The sequence below is a fragment of the Emydura macquarii genome, unplaced genomic scaffold (genome assembly GCF_026122565.2).
Source record: "Emydura macquarii macquarii isolate MOO-44397 ecotype Brisbane River unplaced genomic scaffold, CSIRO-AGI_Emac_v2 contig_71, whole genome shotgun sequence".
In the NCBI taxonomy this organism is placed as follows: Eukaryota; Metazoa; Chordata; order Testudines; family Chelidae; genus Emydura; species Emydura macquarii.
Genome location: NW_027130208.1, coordinates 11,516,955 through 11,527,934, shown reverse-complemented (window position 1 = coordinate 11,527,934; position 10,980 = coordinate 11,516,955).

Genomic DNA, 10,980 nt, shown 5'->3' with positions numbered 1-10,980 from the left:
CCAAGATGGCTTACGCACAGAAACACTAAATAAATAAATACATCTAAATAAAACACCTTTCAAATGACCTTAGTACAATTCTAAGAAACAGATGTTAGAAATCCAGCTGATGGGAGTGAATAACAACTGACTCTAAAGCACACCAGATAACCCTCTCAAATTACTTGATAGCAAATTGCTATGTAAATACACTGCAGATGGATTATCCATAACAGATAGCAGTGCATGAGAAATCAGCATATAAACAGACAGATTTTTCTGAGTGGTTACCCCACTGTTGTTACACACTCATACTCATTCACTCTCTATCTATCTCTTTCTGACACGACTAATGTTAATCCTTCACCCGAATGCGCTTGAGCCAACAAACCCATACCAGCACGATAAGCCTGCATTGGAATCTACAATTCTGTTCCAGATACAAATACATGCAGCTGTACAAGGGACACAGCTGAACCATTTGCACATCAGTTTGATTCAAGGTGGGCTGGGAGATGGAATCCTGTAGAGAGAAAGTCAGCAACACAATTAAACCTCTCTACCCATCACTGATCTCCTTGTGTATCTCCCCTCTCAGCTCAATTTTTTTCCCCTCCTTGCCAACACATCAGAGCAAGCTGCTGATTGCTGCAATCCACAGCAGTCATTTCCAGGGAATGTGCTTTGGTACCAAATGCCCCCAATGTTTCTGTGCTGCCCTGTTACTTACAGGTAGTTGGATGATTTTAGTCCCTCTTTATCTCCATCAAACTCCACATGTCAAATGGGTTTTGGTTTCCTGTGTGAGCACATCCACATGTGCAGGTTTGTGTGTGAAATTTTATGAGCTTTACCAGAGCGAGCAGATGTCACGCAAGTGGAGTTGTACACCCCACTCCTCTTTTTTTTTAACTGCCTGATTAAGATAAGTAAATAAAAACTTGGATGTCTTTAAAGGAGCCACTACATTATGTGAATAACATTCCTTTCCCCTTAATTAGTCTTTTGCTTTTGTTGGCTTGGCAGTTTGTGTTATGATTCTAGTCTCAGATACATAGATGCAGATCTCCATCTAATGTTCTTGGATACACAGATTCCCAGGTTTTTAAAATAAATGCAGCAACACATGTCCTTGATGTTATTTAAGAACAATTTCTTTTTAAAAAATGTAACACAAGCATTCAACTTTCCAGCTGTTTGTTTTCTTGCTTCATAACCATTTCCACCTGCATGCATGATAACAATGCACCAGTGTTGAAGGAATGTGGATTTTTTTCTCTGTTCTAATTCTTACCACCGTGATTGCTTTAATTAATTCTGCTCTTGGTTGTTAGTGCATGAGATATTTTTTGATGATGGTGAAGAATAAGGCAGAACTTAATACACCCCTGGGTAAACAAAAGAGCAGAGTAAACATATTTTGTGTTGCACCTATTCCAAATCATTTCTTTTCCCATGCAGGCAAAAAGACTTTCTACTGCTAATCACATAGGATCAGATTCTGGCACCCTTACTTAAACTGAGTTATAGTTTACTTGACAAGTAGCCATTATGGGTCCATCAGGTTCTGATTTCAAAGAGATTAGTCATGGAATACAGCACTAATTGACCTGGGGAGGAGAGTCTGAAGTTGTGCAGAATGTTTGCAACAAATTAATCTGTTTGGGGTTTCTTTTTACTGACTAATACCACATTCAGCAAAAGTCTCACGGTCACTGGGCCAGCTGCCCCCTGAGTGCTCCCTCATGGCCAGAGGGTGCTTTGCTGTGGCCTGCCTCAATTTGCTCCCCTTCCAGGGGCTTGTGGATATCTACACACAGACTTTTCATGGGTCCAAAGACAACAGCCCTCCTAAAGGTCTGGTTTATTAACTTAAAGTTCAAAAATAAACACAAGTATTTCCCCCAGCCTTAAGTGGGGCACAGCCCCAAACTTCCTTGCTGCCTCAGGGTCCTTCCTGCAGGTTACTCCCAGCCCTTCCTCCCTGGAGCAACTCCACTGGTCTCAGTCTCTTCCCCGACGGAGGCTTTCTCATGCTCTGCAGTCTCTCTACAACTTCCTGAGCATTCTCTCTTCTATGCAGCTTCCTGCTGTTCTTCATAGGAAAATCAACTTTTCTAGACACAGCTGGACCATTCCTCTTGTTCCACAGCAGGATCCCTGCTCTGCAGGGTGAATGCTGTTGAGTAACACCCAGTTCTAGTAAAAATAAACACCAAATAAATAAAACAAACCTCCTTTCAAGTTCGAATTTTAAGGCTCCAGAACATCATTGCATTCAGAAGTTAAATCTGATTTCTATCTAAAGTAAATTTGTTAGTGATAGCAATACAAAACAACCTGGGTCTCAGAAATTACAGTAAAAAAAGTGTCAATAATGGGCCTGATACTGATGTTCCAGTGCATGCAAATCTCCCAACACAAGCAAAACAGGCTCATGGGTTGCAACTTTTTCCACGGAAAAAGTTCACTCATAGAATCATAGGCAGAACTAGCAGTGCTGGTTGCTGGTCACTTCCTATGATAAGAACCTGTTTTCAGGTGTTTGTAATAGTGACAAACTAGTGAGACTGAAATGTCACACAGTGGGTATCTGCTTCAGGCTGAATTTTTTGTGAAAGTTTCAGCAGAAAAGGTTCCACCATTTCCAAGAAAAAGATTAGGGAAAAAGACATTGTTTTGTCCATGTTAAAAACGTTCTTACAGATGTTTCATAGAGAAGTGTTAATGCCTCTATGTTTGGAGCAAGAATTTGAAATCTATAAGAACACCAGAGATGTGCCTTTTGCTGTCCCATAAAAAAACACTCAACATTTGGTCAAGTGATAAGTCAGTGAAAAAATTCATTTTGCACATCCTCAGCAGAGACTTGTTAGACGTTGGCAGTTAAATTCTCCACAGATTCCATTTGCACTGGGCAAGGTCCAGCCCAGGGCTTCAGGGGTTGAACAGGACTTTCCCTGCAATTGCTTCTTGCAGCCAACAGGCACTACTGTGGCACCAGCACAAAAACTAAAATGAGATGGGTGAGGGATGAGGTGGGGTTGCAGAAACAAAGGGGGGACAGGAGATGGGGGAGGGAGAGGAGGAGGGGGGAGCTGGTGGGATGGATAGATGCAAAGAGAAAGGGGGGTAGGAGCCAGGGGATGCATGGGTTTGGGTAAGAGTGGAGTGGAGAAGAAGGAGGACAGGAGCCAGGGGGTGTGGGGATTCAGCTAATTAAATCTAGTTACATAATTACCCTAGTTTAAAACCGATGTAAGTGAGAAGACAATCGGGCCTTTTTGATCCAAATCACTTGAAAGCAAATGCATGTCTGAATTTATTTTTCCTGTGGTGATTCATTGTGGCGCACAACCAGAGGTAAATGTAAGGAGTAGGAGCCAGAAAGCCAGTCGGAGCAGCGTTTTGTTGCTACCACCAGAAGCTCAGTAAGATACCTGGCATCCAATTTTTCCTCCCAGTTCTCTGAAAACTTTGGGTGAAGCAACCCAGAGTCCAGCCTTTCAATAGTTCCTCTGTACGTTTTGTGCGCACCACTTGTCAGTTCACGGCGGGGAAGTTGACCAGACATCCCGATATTATCAGGACTGTCTCAACATTAGAGGTTTTGTCTTATATATGCAACCGTACTTCACATTTGCTATCTGATCACCCTAATCCAATGGTCCCCAAACTGTGGGGTTTGCCCCCCCACCCAGCCGTAGTTCCACTCCACCCTCCGCTCTCTCTCAGTCCAGCTCCACCTCTGCCTCCAGTTGCAGCTCCACTCTGCCCTACTCCGCCCCCAAGCCCATCTCTGGCTCCCAGTCGCAGTACATTCCATCCTCAGCCTAATTCCTCCCCCATCCCCAGTGCTTTCCCCCAGCTCTGGTTTCACCCCGAGTTCCTCTGCTGAGCCAACTGTGGGGGAGGGGTGTGGACAGATTTTATTACTGGTATGTGGGGGGCGCAACAGGAAACGTTTGAGCACCACTGCTCTAACCACAGGAGTGATCCTCTTCTGTCTCTCACATTTCAATCCATAGAGAAAGCAGAGGGGGGCTTTGGTTCTCAGCTTTGCCAATTTGGTTCTCATCTTTGGTTCTCACCTTTCCAGCATGGCTTCTTCTCCGACACTATTGATGGTTGCGGGGACACTTTGGTGTTGATAACCAAAGTGACCCTCAGACTCTGACTTCAACCAAGAAGTGAAGGGAGGGAATAGGAAAGAAGCTAAGACAGCAGCATGAATTTCAATTTTAAAACACTCCATATTTGTGGGTTTACTCTGAATACTCTTACTGTATTTTCATCAGTTTAACGTTCTTCACACTCAGATCAGAGATGGGACCTCGGCCATTTAGCATTATCATCTTTTCCATAAATTCCAGATGACACAGTAGCAGCTTCTTCCACAGACATGCAGTATGAACAATTAGATCATGACTCTGATTACGCTTGTACAAGCACCAAATCAATCCAGCTGTACCAAACAAAATACACTGCAATATTGAAACTTGCAGACTAAACGTAAGCGAGTATTTTTAAGTATGCCACATACTATCTTTGTCAAAGCAGGTATGTCTAGGATTAAAGTTGCATTGATTTTTTTTAAATGACAGATTTGAAACATAGCTTGTAAAGTTTGCATAGATGCATTGGAGACATGAATGACATTCTGTGCCAAATAGTCAACCCTAGTTACCTACCATTTGCCCTTTTAGGGTTTCAACCCCTGCATATTGTAAAGGGGCCATAATTTTCCTGCAACTGGGTTGTGGCAAAATTTTTCAACTGGCATAAAAGCAGGACAGCTGGCTTCCATACCAGCCTCCACCTACCCATGGCATAGGGAGAGCGTTGAAGAAATGAAGTAGTGTGAAGAGATGGAGATTAAAGGGGAGGTACAGATTTTCTACTAATTTGCCATATAATTATTCAGTATTTGCTACTCAGACATGTTCTGGATAGAATGCCTGTTTATGTTAAGATTTTGCAGCACCTAGTTGAATAACTTTACATATATTTTTAAACACATATACTCTAGATGAAGAAGGTACAGTCCAGAAATATCACAACTTTTCACCTCTATTGCTGGGAATTTCCAGCCAACAGTGTGGATTTCACTGCCTAACACCGAGTTCCTATTTTTCTGTTTAAAGACTCTCTCTTCCATAAGGCCAGGTGGAAGTTTATGGTCTGTAGTCTGTAAGTATGATTTCTTAGTTGCTTCACAAAAAAAAGTATTAACCCTCCGGCCAAAGCGCAGCCATAATCAAGCAGAAAGCAAACAAGTCAGTAAATCATTTCAATAAAAATACCACTGAGCAGCTCCATTGCAGTCTGCGCGGCGATGCTGATTTACTGCAGCTGACAATCTAGCCCCACTTGCCGAGAAGGCTGTTGTATTACTATTATGTAAACACACTGGGCTGATATCCATTCAGAATAGTATATCTTGGCTTTTGTCACTCTGTTTTCAGAGAGGTTATAGAACCAGAAAGGGATTAAAGAGAAGCAAAACAAGCAGAATACTGTCAAATTAGTGAGTTCCAAAGACAGCTTCATGCACATGGATTTCTAACAAAGGAGACAGGTGAATAAATAGTAGACAGTACAATTTTTGTAAGTTACCAAAAGAGAACAGGCCATTGTTTAGTCCTGCAGCAATCAGGATGTTTTGTATTTCTATTATTAATTACAAAAAAAAAAAAAAAAAAAAAAAGCCAAAAAGCATTCTGGGCCACATTTTACCCAGTAACACCTCACTCCTCAAATAGCTATTGATTTCAGAAGAGTTATATGTGGTATAAAGAACTAGTCAACCTAAGTGAGTCAGAAGCTGGCCCTAGGGCTGGTTTAAGATGATCTCCAATCCCAGTTCAGAATCCTGCTTGTACCTCTCCTTTTGTCAAAATGTCTTTTGAAGGCTGCCCTCTCTTACAGTCAAAACATGTCATGCACACACTCACCCACAGAAAGCAGGGAAGGCTCTAAAACCTATCTTGAAGCATGTTTGATTTCCTGGCTGCCTTATTTGTTTACAACAATGCTCTTAAAATTGTCTACCATCTGTGTGGCTTCTAGTTGTTTGAATGAGAATGAGATATTAAAATGCCATCCAGATGTCTAGATGCATATCAGCATTAATGTATTATGCAAATTTTCACAAAGATAAGGGTTTTTTTTCCTTTCTTAAACAAAAAAAAAATATTTTCAGAGAGACTGGAAAGAAGTAAATCTGCTAAGGCTGACAAGGAAAAAAAGCAAACAAGATGCACTGACTATACACAGCAGAACTTCTGAGTCATGTCTTATGCAATAGTTCAGGTACAAAGTGTCTTTGGTTGTTTCTACTATAGGGAGTAAAATTGTATGAAAACACAAATTTAAAATAAAATAGCCACATTGCAGAGGGGAAACATCACCAGGTTTGAAGATCTGACAAAGTGAACCTGAAAAAGTTTAAATGTAAAGTTGTCTCCCATATATTTTGCTGTTGCATGTAACTCTTCACACACAAAAGAAATCTGCTAGCTGTTGAACATCTGATTTAAAAGAACCCTTATGCCCTAACCCTGCCTGAATTTATGCCTAAGAGAAGGCCATTGAACTCGATGCAGGATTAGGCCTTATCTCAGTGGAATTATTTCTGCATAGGGTTATTGTCATACACAGGACCAGAGAATTAAGGCTAATCCATTGTCTCTGGGGCCATGTCTACACTGCCGAGGGAAGTCGACTTACTTACTTACTTTAAGTCGACTTTCAGTAGCCGATTTTAGAAGTCACAGCAGAGTGTACACACTACGCTGTTTGCACAGGTCTCGTGCGTCCACACTCACCACGCTTATTTTGACTTTCAAAGCAGTGCAATGTGGGTAGCTATCCCACAGTGCAACTAGCCGCGGTGGCTGTGGGGACAAGTGTCATCGTCCCAGGATGCAATGCTGCTTCCCCCTCCCTTCTTCCCCCAAACAAACAGGAAAAGTATTTTCGCGCCATTTTTTTAACTCCCCGCGCTGGCCATTGCTGCAGAGACATGGAGCCAGCTCAACTCTGCTCTATTATTGTGAGCGTCACAAATACATCGCGGCTTATCATCTAGTATTTTTGAAGTAGATCAAGAAGCCGAAGCACAGACAACAGCGATGCCACCGAGGCTGCCCTGCTACAAGCCATGGAGCGGAACAATTCCCGACTGCTGCAGGCTGTAACGAATCATCTGCAGTCCGTGGAGTGCTGGTTCTGGTCCAGGGAAACAAGCACAGACTGGTGGGACCGCAGTGTTGTGCAGCTGTTGGATGATGACCTGTGGCTGCAAAACTTTTGTATGCGAAAGGCATCTTTCCTCAAACTGTGCTCGGAGCTGGCCCCATCCCTGAAGCGCATGAATACTCGCTTGAGACAAGCTCTGACGGTGGAGAAGAGAGTTGCCATTGCTCTATGGAAGCTGACAACCCCCGACTATTATCGCTTGGTTGGGAATCAATTCAGAATCAGTAAATCTACAGTGGGCATCGCAGTGATTCATGTATGCAGGGCCATCAATAGACTTCTGCTACAAAGAATAGTGACTTTGGGTAATGTGCAGGACATAGTGGAGGGGTTTGCCATGATGGGATTCCCAAACTGCAGGGGGGCCATTGATGGGACGCACATCCCTATCTTAGCGCCTGCCCACCTAGCAACCGAGTACATAAACCACAAGGGGTACTTTTCCATGGTCCTGCAGGGTCTTGTGGATCACAGGGGTCATTTCACTGATATCTATGAGGGATGGTCTGGGAAGGTGCATTTTGTATTTTGTAATTCGGGATTGTTCGCTAATATGCAGGCAGGCACTTTTTTCCTGACCAAAAAATTCACATCGGGGGTGTGGAAATGCCCATAGTGATCTTGGGGGATCCTGCTTACCCCTTGCTCCCTTGGCTAATGAAGCCGTACACCAGGCACCTTGACAGTGACAAGGAGTGTTTTAATAACAGGTTAAGCAGTTGCAGAATGGTTGTAGAACGTGGGTTTGGGCGTTTAAAGGGTAGATGGAGAAGTCTCCTCACTAGGCTGGACATGACTGAGAAGAACCTCCCTTCTGTGATATCTGCTCGCTGTGTTCTTCATAATGTGTGTGAAGCAAAGGGTGAAAGGTTCCCACAGGGTTGGGCTGTGAAGGTAGAAAGACTGGCCGCCAATTATGAGCAGCCAGATGCCAGCAGAGAGCGAACCGTGGAGCGCTTTGCATTAGGGAAGCTTTGGAAACCAGGTTCTGCAATGAGATGCAGGACTGATTTCTGTTCCTGTGTGTTGTTTGCCTTTGGTGAACACCCCCCTCCCCAATCAATATCTGTACCCACCAAATCCCTCCAGAACAAGATATGATTTAATAAAGAACCATGTTGAAATAATGCAAACTTTTATTTATGAACATTCAGTCACGGGGGATAGGGGGAGAGTGTCCGTTCACTGTCTCAAGGGATAGGGTGGTAGCTTGCTGACCAGCTGTCAGCGTGTCAACTGCAGCCTGGCCAGTCTCCTCCAAGACCTCTTGCTGGCGTGGGAGGGGCAGGGCAGCAAAGCCCTCGGTTGAGGAGCATTATGGAGGGGCTGCAGCGGGACTCTGTCCTGCCTCTGCTCCTCCTGAAGCTCCAGCGTGTCTTCCTGGTCCCACATGATTGGCAGCATCTCCTGCGTGGTGCTGCGATCATGCCCCATCATTTCTCTGCGACTCTCCCTGTCCATGTCCATGTTCTGGGACAAGGTCAGCTGCCACGCTCTGAGCTCTGTCTCTGCGGCAGCTGAGGTGTTCATGAGCTCGCCAAACATGTCATCTCTGGTTTGGTTTGTTTTTTTTCCCCCCTTTCTGATCTGCGATAGTCTTTCCGCAGCATTTCTTGAGCTTGGGGTCGAGGCCGAGGTTTCTACAGAATGAAAGCAAAATAACAAGGTAGCCATTCTTAGCAGAGTGAAGAAAACGATCCAATTGCAACGAGGCAGACAATACTCCCAGTGCAGTGCACAGGGCAAACCCAGACCCTCAGTCCATTCCTGACGTCCCAGAAGGGTCTGCTCTCTGTGCCTTTACAGACGGCGTGCGGGGTGTATATAGTCTCTGCCTAAACCAAATAAAAGTAATCCAGGTGACTTGGTAGGACACTGCAATGGGGAATACAAAGGCACGGGGCATCTGCTGTATAGCTCTGGTATTTTAAACACTCACCATCGTCCCTAGGTGACCATGAGCGATATCAGTCTCCTGAGGGTCACGCAGGAGGAAAGGGAAGTTTTGCTGCACGCAGCGGGGTATCAGCTGTGTTCCGCCATGATGCAGGCTCCCTTGATTTCAGCGTGACTCAGCAAAGTATCCTACCGTGGAGGGAGGAACAAAGCAGCCCGCCCCAGAAACCTTGTGCAAAGGATAACAGATTACCTACACTAAAGTTTTCTGTGAGATATCAACTGATGATTATCAGAGCATATCTCATCACATAAATAAACTGTTCTATGGGTAACCCCCCCAGCACAGTCACCGAAACACCTGAAATCCCCTTCCTGCCCTCCCCCCCAATGTAAAAGGACAGAACTGCTAAGAAGAAAAAAACCTCACCAGACGTGCCTTCCCTGGGATCATTAGTGCTGTTCTGTGTGCTGCTGGACTGCTCGGGGGTCAGGAATATGTGCTGACTTTCAGGGAGAACGGACACCCCGCTCTCCTGCACCCTGCTCTCCTCAGTCTCCTCCTCCTCCTTGTCCACGGAGTCCTCATCATTGTCCATGGACTGTGACCTAGCGGAGATATCGATGCTGCAGAGCGGCACCCTGGTGGGATCGCCACCGAGAATTGCATGCACCTCATTGTAGAAGCGGCATGTTTTGAGCGAGGAGCCAGAAAGGCTGTTAGCTTCCCTGGCTTTCTAATATGACTGACGCAGCTCCTTGATCTTCACGCAGCACTGCTGCGTGTCCCTCTTGTGACCCTTCTCCAGTATGCCCTGGGATATCTTCCCATAAATGTCCAGATTCTGTTTGCTGGCTCTAAGCTGAGCCAGAACAGACTCCTCACCCCACAGACCGAAGAGATCTAAGACCTCTGGTCGACTCCATGCTGGAAGTGCGTTTGGGCTTTGCAGTAGCCATGCGGAGTACAGTGGCAAAGCTCTCTCCACGCTGGCAGCACAGGAAATGAAAATTCAAATCCTCCCGGGGCTTGAGGGGAGGGGACATTTCCTGGTACTGTGATCACAGAATAGCACAGTGCGACTGTCCAGAGCGGTCAAAACGCCTTGTGGGATATTTCCCGGAGTGCAATTAAGTTGATTTAAATGAAGTTGTGACTACACTGACTAACTAAGAAATTTGAATTAGGAGCTACACCACTTGCAGAGGTGGTCTTATTAAGTCGACTTTTGCCGTGACTTAATTCGACTTAACAGTAGTGCCAGTGTAGATGCAGGTGTACAGAGGTTAACGTAAGTGACTTTATGTCGTCCTAAGTCGCCAGGGTAGACCAGGCCTAGATTGCTATGATTCGGGAGCTTGAATCCTACAATAGAAATGTTTGATTTGTTTTTAAAGTTAAAAATTCTTAAGAATTAATCTAATAATGGAAACGCGCACCAAAATGCTAAAAAAAAATACCTGAATGCACAAACAAGAATTCATGTTGTAAATCTCCTTGCAGTCAATCTCAGAGCAAGGACGTGAGGGAGAGAAAGTGGGCATCCATAGCAGCTTACGGTGGGTGGTTAGATAATATGGTGATAAATTCATTAGAAATATTTAGAATAAGACCTGTATCCCGCAAGAGGCTGTAGGAAATTTGCCATACATGGAGCATCCGGTTAATTAAATGGACCTCTGTTCTTATGCAATTAATACAATGAATGGGCCATATTCTGCATTCACATATACCCAGTGCAATGCTAGAGTTACACAAAATGTTAATCAGCCCAAAAATTTGGCCACATGTCTTTTAAAATATTGGAGTCTTCCAGTATTGTAAGAAACAATCTTAAACGTTCT